A 16,352-nucleotide genomic window follows, 5' to 3' on the forward strand; every position below is an offset into this window, starting at 1 on the left:
ATATGTCCGGAATCTTAAAAAGGCAGAATAGACGTATTACAGGCCACCAGTATTTTTAAATATTGTTAATCGCAAAAATATATATTTAATGTTTTTCGAGATATTTCTCAAAATGAAGAAAACTGGATTTACACCACAATGTCACTTATCATTGCTAAAAATTCTAACCTCTTCATATGTATGTATGTACATACATATTTATGATCACATAACAGATTAAATACATCTCAGTCGGTTTATATGATATTATTATACATATGTAGTATTAAGCTAGAAGAAAACTGTTGATAATTGTGAACTTCTAGAACACCAATGATTTTGGTTAGAACCTTCGAAGCCCTTCTAGTTGAAGATTTTGCCCCATTTTTGAATACAATTCACTTAATTTACATACAAGTTAATTCACTTAAGTACCTAAATATTAGGAAATCATTCGTGGAACTTTTTAAATCTTCTATGGAGCTTTTTAAAGGTTCCACGGCAACTACATACATAAATACATACATTTGTTGAAAAACAATGTTTTAAAATTTTGGCTCCTCTTCAGACATGAAATGACAATCATAGAAACGAATACTGATATAAGTTTATTCCAGATATCCATGCATGATCTTTTGTAAGACGATGAAGCTAGCAAAGAGCTGCTTCAAACAGTGACAAGATAATATAAATAAATGTATATAAAACTAGGCAATAGTCCTACTTTGAAGATGACTCGGACACAGAGCATGCGTTTGAAAGAAAAGCCCCACCTATCGGAATCCTACAAGCGAGCTCGCTTGACTCTCAGTACTTTTTTTAAATGTATTTTTAATTTCGTTATTATTTGAAGATCCGCGAGCAAATTGGCGCTAGACATTCCGCAGAGAACGAATTCATAAAACGGAGATGAAAAAGAGTCGACGAAAGACCTCAACGCAAGAACGACGTCGATGACCGTGGCAAACGCCAACGCAATTTCTTCGCGTTGAATAATTGCCGCACTTTTTTGCAGCTCAAAAATGCCACGAGATTACGTCTCTCTCTCCCTCCCTCTCCCTCTCTCTTCTCGGATGTGCATATGTGGTATTATTACATACATTGTATATGTGTATGCATGTCTGGCTTTGGGATGGCCTCGTGAACTACATACGTATTATAGTTAGACTCGGCTGAAAATTCAACCTAATTTGTCACTTGTGTCAGTTTTCAAAAGGACAAATGTGAAAAATGTGAGACATAAGAGAAAGTTGGAAAAAACATAGATTAATTGAGAATGTGTGAAAAAGAATTTCCTTCTGGACTAAATACATATGTAGATGATGTTTTTTATCATGCTTGAATTCAAATGTCACTGCCTCATCATATGAATTCGCCAATTTTAAATGTAGCGAACCTTTCTCAATATATTACTTTTTGATATTCCCAGTGTGGTATATCCTCAAGTATGCCAATGTTAATCGATGATTTCTTTGCCTTTTAGAGGGACAGAAAGTGGTCGAAGAAGGGACAATGATTGAGTGATGATCTAAGATGAATGCAGGAAGCTTTGTATAATTCAAATCAGATTTTATCAAGAATAATCTTAAGTCATCAGTAAAATTGAATACAATTTTCGACTTCAATCAATAATTGAGCCGTGGAACTTTCAATATACATATAACTAAGCTTTTTTTATATTTTGGAAGATATCTTTTGAGTAACGGTTCAGGCAAATCCACATTTTGCGGAAAAAATCCATTCATAAATTAGCTATACTAACTGTAGGTCCTCGGTAAAGTGCGGAAATTCAGGAAACGATACTCGTGGGCTAGACATAGTATACATATGTAAGTGGAATAGCCGATATATTATATATAGTAGAGTAAATAAAGAGACTTAAATGGCATTGGGTGAAATATTCAATAATATAAATAATATTCAAAAGAGTGTAAAATGATGCAAGGGAGTTTACAAGTGAGATGGGTATATGAAGTAAGGAAAGTGTGTAGAGGTTGTGATCGAGAAATTTTGACTCTCGTTTCTCGAGAATATTTTATTGTGAAAATTCGAGGTTCTCGTATCTCGAGAAATCGTTTATTAGAATCTCGAAAATATCGAGAATATTTAAAATTTATCACTACATGTTTTTGTTCAATAAACTGACTGATTTGTATACTTGTTAACTCATAAATAATTTTGTGAAGTATTGTAATATGTATAAATGGTCAGTATTTTTATTATTTGTCCGTTAAGTTATTATCCGGTCATCATATATTTAAGTACATATACACACGTCACAACGAAATCGCACCATTTTAAAGTTACATATATGTGCATGTAGGTACTAATCACAAGTGGGAAAGTATTCGGTTATGATATCACTAAAACGCCAGTGAAGATATATTTTCACTGACAATATGACCCCACTGTAACACACATAAAACAAAGATTTTTTATTTATTTATTCGTGTATTTGCTCCTTATATATTAATCAATGCATATTCAGTATTTTAATATGAATAGATGTTCAGTATTTTTATTATTTGTCCGGTCACAAAAACACGGGCAAAGCCGGGTGGCGAAACTGGGAATTTTATAAAATTCTTTGTTACATATTGTTATTTTTACTATTTGAAATTATTTTTGTATATTTTTATTTTCTTTTCGTGCCTTTTTTATAATATTTTTTTTTATATAATCTTTCTTTCATCATGTCTTTAATAAAGTTATAAACCCTTGATATAATATACATATGTAGTGTTTGTGTCCTTTTGATGTTGTCGATTTTATATGCTAAAAAAATCAATTCACTATATTAAAAAAAAATAATACTTTCTCGAGAATTCTCGAGATTCGAAACAAAAAAGAAAATCTCGAATTCTCGAGATTCAAATATTTTGAGAAAATAAGATTCTCAAATCTCGAGATTCAAATATTCCGAGAAAATGAGATTCTCGAATCTCGAGAATCAAAAACAGTCGAGAAATCACAACCTCTATTAATGGTAGCGTGTATGTTTAGCACCAAGTGATCAGTGGGTTCGATCCGCTATACTGCTGGTTAGATTTGGGGGTATTTGTGACTCCAAATCGATCACTTCTTATCAGAGTTTGCCAATCTTATCTGATCATTGTTAAAACGGTTCCTCAAAATTGGCAAAAAACCATCTTTCTAGCTGTCACAAATCTTCTGTATTTATTGTGTGTATAATTTGTAAAAATTATGTACAAAATCTAAATCCATAGATGTCTCAATGGATTAATTCTGTAATTAATTGTTATTTCGTGTTATTCAGCTTCTGGAAATACAGTGATTTATGTAATAATAAAAATTGCTGCATTGTTTGTAATTAATTGTCCAGGAAGGCGCAATGGGGTCTTCCTGTCAAGCCTTCCTGGTATATATCTATGTAAAAATAAAATAAAATTAAAAAATCGAATAAACATTTCAAAAATCATTACATGGACGTACATACATATGTACCTATTATATGTACATATGTATGTATATACATATATATCACATATTTTTATCCTTGACATGGCGCCGGTCAGTGTTCGTCTGAAAACGATTGTACATACAGACATACATACATACATAGATTAATGCCACTAGAAAGAAGTTGAGTTTGAAAACGTTTTATCAACTGTGCCAAGTGTAGAATAAATCAATCACCAATCGTATACATATTTTTATCATTGACATGACGCCAGTCAGCGTTGATCTGAAAACGATCTTAAGGATTTTTTGCCGATCCGAAAATACCATAGTCAGTGCTTTACAAAGATTCATTTATTTCATTTATTATGATAATATAGGGACCGAAAGTCATCAGACTGCTCTCCAACACGCTTCTCCAGTTCGCCTCTTTTTTGACCAGCTCTCATCCATCACATATCAATTATTTTCTAATTTCATCCACCCATCTTCCTTGCAGCCTTCCTTGCACAATTTGACATTTTCTCGAGTACCATTCGAGCACTTCTTTCGTGCTCGAATGGTACTCGAGCACGAAAGTATGGTATAATAGGTACGATTTCACATGGATACAAAGAATGCGTGGATCGAAAAATAATAAAAATTTAATCTAATATATAATTTCGAAAGAGACTTTGTATATATGTGTGTATTGTATTAAACATTTTATTAAATTTATTTGAATAGTTTTATTTTTTATATATTTATTTGAATACTCATTTGTTTTTTTTTTATTAAATTTACTGTCACGAACAAACAATGTTATATGTATACATACATATATACTGTACATATGTATACATACATATATACTGTTTCTTTCGAAATTATATGTATATACCAGAGTCCGGCGCCTGCAACCTCGGAGCCTTCGCCCCCAGAGGTTTCTCCCCCTAGGGCTTCGCGCTCGGCGGCTGCGCCCCCTAGGGCTTTGCCTTGGGGACTTCGAATCCTTTGAATCGAAAAAAATCGAATCGACGCCTATGAATCGAAGTTTCTTTCGAAATTATATATTAGATTATAGTTGTATATTTAAAAATAATTACTAAATAAATAATGTGTTTTAATAACATATTTTTTTAATTTTTACTAATAGGGATTAAACAATAAAATAAGCTAAGTGTTCCATTAAAATTTTCGGGTTCACGAAGTGTTCCATTGCAAAAAAGGTTTGGGAAACCCTGCCCTCGTATATTTTGCTGGTTAAAGAAATAATAGATAAAGAAAAAGTGTAAAATGGTATTCGTAATTAAAACGCAAAATGCTAATAAAATAAAAATACGAGTGTGTCTCATGCTATTTTACAATCGTATATGTATTTATATCGTCGATGCAATACCGGTCAGCTTCGATGTTACGGTATGTATGTAAGTAGAGTGAGTGGCTTGCTGAAAAGTGGTGTCGGGTGGCGCAGCACCCCGCGAACGCTCATGAATCGAGAGTAGTGTTTCGCCCCCCACCTGGTGGGGCCCCCGTGCGGTGGTGGGGCGCCAATCGGAGCCCCCTTCGAGCCCCCGCCCTCGTGTTGCGGTGTGGTGTTGGCGCGTAAACACACGCGGTTCGACCGAGGCGAGGTGCGCGCGCGCACGTCTGCACGCCCGCGCGTGCCACACACGCCACAACACGCCACAACACGCCACAACACACCACAACACACCACAACACACCACAACACACCACAACACACCACAACACACCACAACACAACACACCACACGCCGTGCCGGTGCGATGCGATGTGTCGAACGCGAACTCCATTTGCTATCTACGATTGTGTGTCAGTGCTATCCTGTGAAACTTTTTAATTTTTCACTTTTTAACCCGCCCCATCCTCCCCCCACCCACTGCGGACGAGTGTTGTTTAATCAAAGTAAGTCTTGGTGATTATTTTTTTTTTATATTTTTTAATAGTAATTTTTACTTTACTGTGTACTTGGAAATGATTTTTTTTTTTTGATTTTTTAATGCTTTTTATTATTGCTAAATTATGTTCATAATACATCTTATATCTGTTTTAATAGCTACTGATCTACTGATCATTTTCTATTTTACAATTTTAAATTAATTTTGTAAGTATTATTTATTTATTTATTTAAAGTTTGGACCATTGTAGCATTACAGGAATTCCTAATGCGCCACAATGGTCAAAAATATAACAGAAAAGAAAAGAAACAAAATAATAACTAAAGAAATTAGACATAACAAAAACAAAACATATATGTATATACACAAACAACTAATAATAATAATAATAATAATAATTACAAATTATAAAAAACAACAAAGAAGGGAATGTATTATAAAAGAAATTTGATCTGATCATTTTCTATTTTACAATTTTAATTTAATTTTGTTAGTAATCATAGTATTATATTATTCTATTGTTAATTTATTTATTTATTATTAATTATTTATTTGGAAAATTTACAGTTTATTACGTTACATAGATTGATAGTAAAAAAAACATAATTATTTTAAGTAAACCATTAATAATTTTCGCATATAGGTAAAAAAAGAAAAGCTTAAACACTTAAAATAAAAAACAAAAATAATAATACAGTAAGATAATTAGAGAAAACAAAAAGAAAAAAAATAGAAATAACAGTATAGTAAAAATATCAAAATAATAAGAGTAATAAAACGATAATAATATGATAAAAATTATGAAATAATAAAAAATAATATAATATATAACAAAAAACAAAAAGACAAAATAAATACATCAAAATAAAAATTCATAATCACAATTGTACAGCGTAATAGGAAAAAAAGCTCAAAAACCTATTTACAATTCTTATAAATGCTCATAATACATCTAATACATAGTATTAATTAAAGACTCTCTAAAGTCGATGACCTAAAGCAGATTGTGTTTAGGTAATCTAAATGAAGTTTTGTAATTTGGAGAAAATTCGACTTTTTTTTTAACTAATAGATTTTGTAAAATAGTATTTTTTTTAAATAGATTTTGACTGATTTGAACTTGGTATCGATCCCTGATCATGTTTCTATGGTTTTAAAAAATTGTATGGATGTCTTTTATCGGCGGTTTCCAATCTGTGGTGGTAGGCGAAAAAAAAATCACTAATGGCGGACATGCAATAGTGAATGATTTATAATCATAAATAGAAATATTCACAATACATCTTATATCTATTTTAATAGCTACTGATCTACTGATCATTTTCTATTTTACAATTTAAATTATTATTTTTTTGGTTATCATAGTATTTTACATTATTTTAATGTTAATGTACAGTATAATAGGAAAAAGATCTCCAAAACCTATTTATGTACAATTCTTATAAATGCTCATAATACATCTAATACATAATATTAATTAAAGACTCTCTAGAGTCGATGATCTAAGACAATTCGGCAATTAATACCGTTTTATAAAATAGGAATATAGAAATAGATTGAATGCAGCTCCAGACTCGAAACAAGCAACTCATTAAATCTATTTTGTAAGGAGATTTACTCAATAATAGAAAATATATTATATGTACTTTGTAACTTTGTGTTTTTATGAACACCATTTATCAATAATAGAAATATATGACTAAATAGTAGATAAATATATTAAACTTTAAGACTTCGCGAATAACTTTTTTTCCACAAAATTTCTTAACAAAATAAATCCATTGCGTCTTTACATTCCATACCATGGAAATACTAGATAATTACACTTGCGATAACAAATTTCATGAAATACAATCATTTTTATATGGTGTTACAATTTAGCGTAATGTATTACCAAGTGGTACGCGAGTTAAAAATGGTTGGGAGCCGCTGTCTTTGATAATTAATCACATTGAATTTTTATATCTATATATATACATACATATATAGTTTTGATTTTTTTTTTTATTTTAAGTCGATCGATTGGTCATATAAGTTTTTGGATTAAATTAACTCCTGAATGGATCCGGCTGAAATTTTTTGCACCCAATGTATGATGAATTTCACATGCTAGTGTTTTTACAAGGCTTTTATATTTTTCACTTCGCTAATGATTCGGGCAATATTCTCACATTCTTCCGATTGGTTTGAAACTTTGCCATTTTGCGCGATTTGGTCACCGATAGAAATTTAAATCGCTTTCGATAGTTCGACGGTGAAAAATAACCGTAATAAACATGTTTAAGGATGAAAAAATTTTGGAGACGACGATATACATATAGTGGCCAGTTGCTTTGCATGTTTGACTTTCCACCATCCACTCGTTTTTTCAGATTTTATTAAATGTTTTTTACTTCAACCGCTTAATCAGTTTTTTTATAAATTTTTTTCTTCGAAACTTTTCGGCGTATTGAGTTGTAATTTCATATCAAGTTAAATAAATTATAAATTGAGTGAAGATCTGTCAACCGGAAGTGGGAGTTTATTTATTAAGGTATTGTTTGGTATTTTTTTGATTCAGTATAGTTCAATAAAATGGTATATATTATATAAAAATAAGTGGTAGAATTTTTTTTAAATTGTATTATTGCTATTAACGTTATACTACAAATATATTATAATTCGCAAATCAAAGTCAAAGATACATTGCGTATTTTTAATTAAATTCAATTTTTTGATATATAATATTGCGGACTCCAATGTAAAGTATGAAATGTCAATTCTTTATGAACATTTTTGTTTCATGAAGGTGTATTTTTGTATCAGGATTCGTACTAGTTTGTTTTAAAGTCTCCATAAATGTACTTCCTATGATTATTATAAATTAATTTGTTTATTTAAGTTAAATTTTGGACCATTGTGACAGGAGTCCCTAATGCGCTAAAATGGTCGAATAAATACAGAGAGATGAGAAAAATAAAAATATATATTATACATATGTTTGTATATACACAGACAAACATGCATTTATACGTAATAAAAAAAAACAATAGCAGATAAAGTAAAACTATCAAATAATAAAATACAAAGTAGGGAATGTCTTGCACCTATAGCCAGCACCAATATATGTACATATGTACATACATATAAGAACCGGCCGCAAATACATAACATCCCTGCGAGACGTTTTATTATATAAGATGTTTACGATTATTGACCACAAGTACAGTTTTAGTGTATACATATGTATGTATTTGAATCTTATTGAATGTACATTTAAAATTTGTCTTAAAATACACCTTCTTTAGATATTAGGATTTCAGTTTCTGAGATAAAAAGGTTTTAATTACAAACAATGTGTCCTTTTTACTTCTAAACTTTTCCGTCAAATTTGCTTTCTTTCTATTTATTTCTAACAATTTTCTCTTTCGTCAAAGTTTACCTTTTTTTCTATTCAATTTAACATTGTTCGCTAAATGGTTTTCTTTACTTCATCAATGTTGGATTTTTTCTATTAAATATGTTCTATAATGTAGTAGAAACTTATATAAAAAAATTGAATTAAAACAGTCAAACAATGACAACAATATCTACATACATATGTAAATAAATATGTAGATATTGTTGGCTCCTAAACCACTGACTCGATTACGATGGAACTTTCAGGATTTGTTGTATGCATGTTCGGGAAGATTACTGTGAAAAAAAAAACGGGAAAAATTGGGAATGGAAACGGGAAAAACGGGAATGAGTGTCATTGCAACGCTATAATTTCAAATGTTTTCGCGTCGCGACCATCGTGTTCGCTGTCTGCGTTTTTCCGACAAATGGGAACGGGAACGGGAACGAGAACGAGAACGAGAACGGGAACGGGAACGGGAACGGGAACGGAAACGGGAATTGCTTGCGTTATTGTGGAATTGTAACGCATGCCGGGTTTAGCTAGTATACAATAAAACAAACAATAATGAAAAGTGACCGCACTTTCAGCTCTTAGAATTTACAATATGTTTTAGATTATTTTCAAATATAAATTAAAAAATCAATTCATATATAATATACGTACGTATGTATAAATTATACGAGGGCAAAAACATATCGTGCGTTTATTTTAATCGGCAATTGAAAAACGTCGAATCTGCTTGTATGCACAGACGTATCAACAGCACTCATGTATCACTTCAGATCGAATTTATTTTTTTGTGTGCCACTCGTGAATATGCGACGAGGGTAAACAGCCGTACACGTGTACGAGTACTTAAAAGCAATTGCGAGAAAAAGAAACCGATGCGGTAATAGGATGATTTCAGCCACGGTCGCGATCGAAACTGGTCGAAAGTTTTCGCGCGCGAATTTCTGTCATACGTGCGCGTCGTCTCGCCGGCGGCCACTTTTTACTGGTTTTCGTATGTATATATATATATATACATACATATATATATATACATATATATATATATATATATATATATATATATATATATATATATATATATATATATACATATGTATACATATATATATATATATATATATATATATATATATATATATATATATACATATGTATACATATTTCTGGTGAATAACAAAGTTTGGCAGAATTGCACTTTGGCATGGCTCCATAAAAAATGTCATACGGCCAGGGACGGCTTATTATTACCATCCGGACGCGAATTTTTCCGCGAGCTCGGTTGCTGAACTTTTACGAGTCTTTTTGAGCGCTCGCTGTTCCGGTTTTTGTCCAAATTCCGATGGATGGCGTTTTTTTTTTGGTTTTTTTTTTTTTTTTTAATATTTCTAACCGTGTTTTCACTTCCTGTGACGGTTTTAATACATGTATGAATTCTGGCGGGAATTTGTTGCGGTGGAAAATATCGTTAGAGGCGTACGATTTGCAATTCAGAAAATGAACACAAAAACCAGCGCGAATGTCAATACGTGACGTTTCGTTTAAAATATGCAAAGTTGCTTTTATACAGGGTAGCGCGACTTCCGTTATCATATTACAGAATGCTTTCATGTCTTGTGAAGTTTGAGATGTGCTGTGTTTTCGCGTTGATAATAATAGCATGGGTGATGCAGTTTTAATTGCTATGATTTGTTTTTATATACGGTGACCATATTTCGCAACACTCAATACGGGACGCCCCGCAAAAACATTGTCCCCCCCCCTTTATAGAAAAAAGTGTGTCCAAAAATTATTGTAATTTTTACAAACCTCTCATGTTTCACTTACGATTACAATTCTGAAAAAAGTTTGCCTCTTATCCGATCGTTTTCATATTTTGCCATATTGCTCATTTTGGTCATCAATATAAGTAAATGTGTCCTCCACCATTACGACGGTGAAACATATCGTTTTAGATGCGTTTGAAAATTCTCCGACGAAAATGTGCCTGACGTTAATCGCCCAAAATGTTCGGTCGCACTGTTCACCTATTTCGCTCACTTCGGCGTTTTCTTGGTGAATATCCGTTTTTGCCGTCATCTAGCTTTAATTGCTTAAACCATTTCTTTTTCACTCTATATTTTATAAAATTTGCTCTATAGGTTCTCATTATCTCTCATATATAAATATGTATAGTTTTAGCTCTCATATGTATATATATAAGTTTCAAATTTGGCGTATAGTTTCGTGTAATGGCATATAGCCTCTATATATCGATTTACGGCCAAATGTGTCAGATCTGACATTTCACAGCTAGAACTACATCTCTTCACTGAGAATTATCTGCGCTTTAATTGAGATGTTAAGATAAGTATTCAATAAGAAGTTATGTTGTATCTAATTGTTAATATCATTTATCAATAAGTTTTTCCCTCAATCAATTATTTTAATATTGACAAGGAATAATATATATTTTTCAGAATGTACGAGTTTAAATAAATAAAAAATAACTGAACATCATGCGCCGCAGGCTGATTTTTTTTTTGAAACGTAAAATTAACTAATAAAATAGCTACGAATTTTTCAGATTTTCCAAAGAATAATTTTTTATCTTATTTCATTTTCATCTTTAAAAGGACTGTACGTTCTGGTAAAAAATATATTATATCTTATGTATGTGTACATAACAAAATAATAAATTAAAATTAAAGAAATCAAAATTTTTAGTTGCACATAATTTTTGCAATTAAAAGAATATCTTTTTGGAAACGTTGAAATTATGATGAAAATAATAGCACAAAGTGATTTTATTTTTTTACATATGTATATTAAAATATTTTGTTACAAAATGTAACAAAATATTTTAATATATGTAACTTTATAATGAATATATCGTATGCAAATGTATATTTTATAATAATATTTGTTTTTGGGAAACTAATTCGTTTGGAAATATATGTATAATAAGATTCTTATGTGCATCGGTGTACGGACAAAACGGGACAAATCAAACAACTGTACGAAAACGACGGGACAAACGCAAAGAATGTGAGAAACAGGACTGTCCCGGCCAAAATGGGATGCATGGCCACCCTATTTTTATATAATCTTAAGTTGGAAAGTGGTTTCGAATAAATATGCATGTAATGCAATATGTAGGCCCAAATCATATTGCCTTATACTGATTTGTAATCAAAGCATAATGCAAAAGTTTTTTTGTGATTATATCTGCTATATACATATATGTACATATGTATATGTAGTTTTTAATATGAAAGTATGTTATTGATCATTCAAAATCAAATCATATCTGTATTGAATTATAAAGTCTAATTGAAGATAAGCTCACGGGTCGATTACAAGAGTTGAATGAACTCTCTTATCTGTGTTATTTTAAGATCTTATTACAATATTTGACCGCAAGCTGTTGCAGCTTTGAATTCACGTGTAGACAGTTCGCGGTTTGATGTTCGATTCTCTCGATTTATTTATGACAAATTCACAATTCGCCAAATTTACTACGCAGCGTTAAATTATCTCTTGTAATCCCAATTCAATGTTTTTTTTTTATTGCATATCAATTGTATCGTTTATGTATGTATGTGTGTGTGTAGATAAAAGTATTTTTAATTTATCTTTTCGTTAGATAATCGAGTACGCCTTCTTGTTTATATATATAAAGACCTAATAAATGATGATATAATAGCTAATTATTTATTGCTGATTTGCTTTTAGTACTTTTTGCGATAAATGTAAAATTATCTACATTGTATTTGTATTTCATTCATGTCGGTTTGTAGCGTTTGTTTATTTCTTTCTGTTAAAGAAAAACGTGCATGCGAAGCACAACTGTTGAATAAATAAGTCGGGATTACTGAAAAAAAAAACAAGGAGAAATCTATTTTAGGAAAAGTCTGTAAAATGTTAACGTGGGGGCATCTTCCAAATCTCGTTCATTTTTGTGATAAAAACATCTATAGAAAATCCTGTCTGCTTTCACTTTGTTTCTTGTCTTTTCAAGTCTTCTCATGGAAAATGTTAAAATATATTTTTGTATGTATTTATTTATTTAAACCATTGTGGCATTACAGGATGACTAATGCCCCACAATGGTCAAAAAATAATAGAAAAGAAGCAAAAGAAATTAACTATACAGAAATTAATACGTATTTATACATACAATTCATAAAAAACAAAAGCTCAAGCAATAATAGAATTAGTCACATAACATATACAAAACAAATTATAAAGGGTATCATTTATCGGGGTCTACCTCACGGGACCGAAAGCCCAAAAAAGCAAATTTCGGAAGGCAAAGATCGAAAATCGAAAGATCTTAAGTCGAAAGATAAAAAAAAGGTGCATGGTAAACAGTACTATGTATATATAATATATATGAGTGGCATGCGGTGAAATAATCTCTCTTTTTGTCATACAGCCTTGTTTAATGTGCGCGCAAAGGATTCGGGAGGAAAAGCCTGTTCCTCTTGTTCCTGTTGTATCCTGCTCGCGCAAATTAAGTGAGGATGTACGACGGAGGGAGAGAGAGTTTTACCGCACGCCACTGATATATATATACTAACCGTTTTTCATATGTATGCATGGTAAACGAACATTTTCGACTTTTTAACATTCGGTGCGGTGACGGTCACCCCATTTATCGGTCCGGCAAAATAGACTTTAGATTTCCAGACAAATTCGGTATTTATCACGACATTATATGCGAATGCCCATCTCTAAAACATTTCGCCCTGCAAATATAAAGAGTGCCTCTACTGATCATTTTCTATTTTACAATTTTAATTTAATTTTGTTAGTAATCATAGTATTATATTATTCTAATGTTAATGTAAAGCGTAATAGGGAAAAGAGCTCAAAAACCTATTAACAATTCTCATAAAGGTTCATAATACATCTAATACATAATATTAATTAAAGACCCTCTAAAGTCGACGATCTAAAGCAGATTGTGTTTAGGTAATCTGCGTTTATACCTGAAGGGTATAGACAGTTTGTTAGTAATCTCTATTACAAACGAAATATTATTTATGGCATGCAGTTTTCTCAAGTTAGTATATATGGGTGTATAATAAATTATTTTTAGGGATTTATTTTGGATTATTTTTATATCTAAATTTTGAAATTGACTAAGTATATATGTACAGTTTAGTTAAAATCTGGAAAAATAAATGGGACATAATCGGCTTCGTTTTATTGGTTTTCAAATCTTGGCACTGGACATTTTGAAGTACTAGAAATTCTGATATGTATGTATGTATGTGTGTATCATAAAAAAAAATCGAATAAATCTTTACCGCGGTGAAGTTAGCACCTCTCAATCAAAAGTGTATGGTGTGTTTAAAAATCCTCATTTTCGATTGTGGTTTTTTGAATGTTGATACGAGAGGGGCGTTTGGACGTTTCTCGATGCATTTTGAAGGATGTATCGACGTCGGGATATTGTTCACGTCTGTGGTGTGCTTTTTTTCATTTTGGCAACCAAGTCGAAGGAGACGAGATGCATGTCTGCGTTGCGGTGAATAACTGGTTTAGGATTTGCGCGAAAGCCACTTGTCCCGCCTCTGACACCGGCCAAGAATGCAAAGATGATGACCTCTGAAATGCCAAATGAGTTTGACGAAATTCCTCAAAAGCCTCGCGAACGTTTGACCTTCCGCAATGGCCGAAAAAAAGATTTCAAAAACACATCAAAGGATCCAGAGAACGTCCATATTCTAAAAGAATGGTATATGTTCTCTTCGCGATGTGGCTTTTATCAATTTTCAGTGAGACATTGACTTTATCATTTTCTAATGATACCATATTAGCCAGCGGCTAATACCATATTAGTTGGGTTATAGTATTTGGTCCGATAGGAAGAATTAGGAAATGGCTCAAATATTTTGGATACAATCGATAATTTTGATTACGAGATGGATCAAATTTTGAAAATCAAATATTATTAATAGAATGGTGTTTTAAAACTGTAAAAAATCTTTCAATTATATTGACGATTGAACCGCAAATATTCCGTTAAATGAGTTCAGTGGTCTACCAGTCTTGACTATTCACTATCGACTAAAACTGATGAATCTTTTACTACTACTCCTTATACATAGTATTCTCAGTAGATTGAATTACATTTTAATTTTTTTCTTTCATAATTTAGTACCTTTATGTTTGCTTGAAAATGGTTATATTATACTGATTCTGGATTAAGAAGAAAGATAACTAATGATCGTATTTAATTGAGTTTGACATTGCTTTTGATGTAATACTTAATTTAATGGGACATTTTATCTTTTTTTGTGATAAATATTATATTTTAGAGCGTTGTAATAAATCAATTTTAAGAGAGTTGAACAGATTTCAATTGATTTCTAGATTGAAAGTAGTGTATAAAATAAACTTTCATATTTATTTGTTTAATTTTTTGACAGACATATCAGTCCATTTAAGTAAAACCACAAGATAATGATACTCTCAATTTTGTATTCAGTATTTTGCTGACGTAGTTGGTAAGCAAAAGAAATTGACAAGTAAAAAAATTTATAAACTTATCGCTTTGATACAGAGATAATTGGTATACATATTCAATAATATTGAATGTATTTTAGCGATGTTGAGAATTGTTGAATGTATGGTATATATATTATTTACTGTATTACAAATTTAGTAATTACTATGTGTGTTTTCGTTTTCATAATAGTGAATAATGTGTTTTGATGTCGCGAATATGGATAAGAAGAAAATTGAAACGCATCGCGAACGAAATTTTCCCGCGGGCACACACGCTATGAATTATTATGTTTTCTCGGTCGGTGTCGGTTGAACGAACCCATTTATTAGGTCATTGTCGACGTGTGTTGGCCGCAAATAATAATGTATCAAGTCGAGGCGCACGCCACTGGAAATTGCGCTAGCAATTTCCCGAAGATTTTCCTCGGAAAATAGCTCGCATTGTTGGCACGCGTTTCCCGACCGCCAATCTCGAGCTAGCGCCCCTCAATGGATTTATTGTGTAATCGGGAACGAAAATGCTCAATCATACGACAAGGTGACCGTGTAGAAATATATCCGTGATCTAATCGATCATATTTGTCTTTTTTGGTATTGAAAGTCATGTTTTTAAAAAGAAAATGACAAGTAATGAAATTTAATCAAGAAAGGCAGCAAAATTTTCGCAGTTATTTTATTTTATTTTATTTTATTTTATTTTATTTTATTAATTGAAAAATCAACAGACAGGATGTACAGAGATAGGTATAAAAAACACAAAAAGTAAATAAATAATATATGTAACACCCGAGTCCAATAATAGATTTTTACAAAAATGAAAAAGATAAATATAAGGAAAACAAATTAAAAAGTAAAGAATAAAGGCATGACAAAATATGTAGTACATTGCATAATTAAACTATAGTATTAAAATATTTGGAAAAGGTTATAAGATAGAATATAAGAAGAAATTGAAATTTACAAATATAAAAAACAAATGAAAAAGGTAAATACAAAATAAACAAATGAAATGGAAAGGAATGAAAGCTATAATATGATTAAATAGCACATTACATAACTAAACTAAAGTATAAAAATAATGGAAATATTGGAAAAATAGAATAGAAGAAAAAATGAATCAATCGGTCAAGATTCTCTTGATGTTAGACCTGAATTGATGTAG

General features: G+C 31.1%; 1 protein-coding gene across 1 annotated transcript in view; it reads left to right on the plus strand.

Moving 5' to 3' along the window:
* Positions 1–4,989: 4,989 nt before the first annotated feature.
* The window catches only part of Fs (Follistatin), a 135,826-nt gene continuing 124,463 nt past the window's right edge, over positions 4,990–16,352 (plus strand). Inside the window, exon 1 of the mRNA XM_077437691.1 lies at positions 4,990–5,308. The gene's annotated coding sequence lies outside the window, so the exon portion shown is untranslated. The remainder of the gene's footprint in view (positions 5,309–16,352) is intronic.

This window comes from Arctopsyche grandis, chromosome 9, assembly GCF_051622035.1.
Source record: "Arctopsyche grandis isolate Sample6627 chromosome 9, ASM5162203v2, whole genome shotgun sequence".
NCBI classification, from domain to species: Eukaryota; Metazoa; Arthropoda; class Insecta; order Trichoptera; family Hydropsychidae; genus Arctopsyche; species Arctopsyche grandis.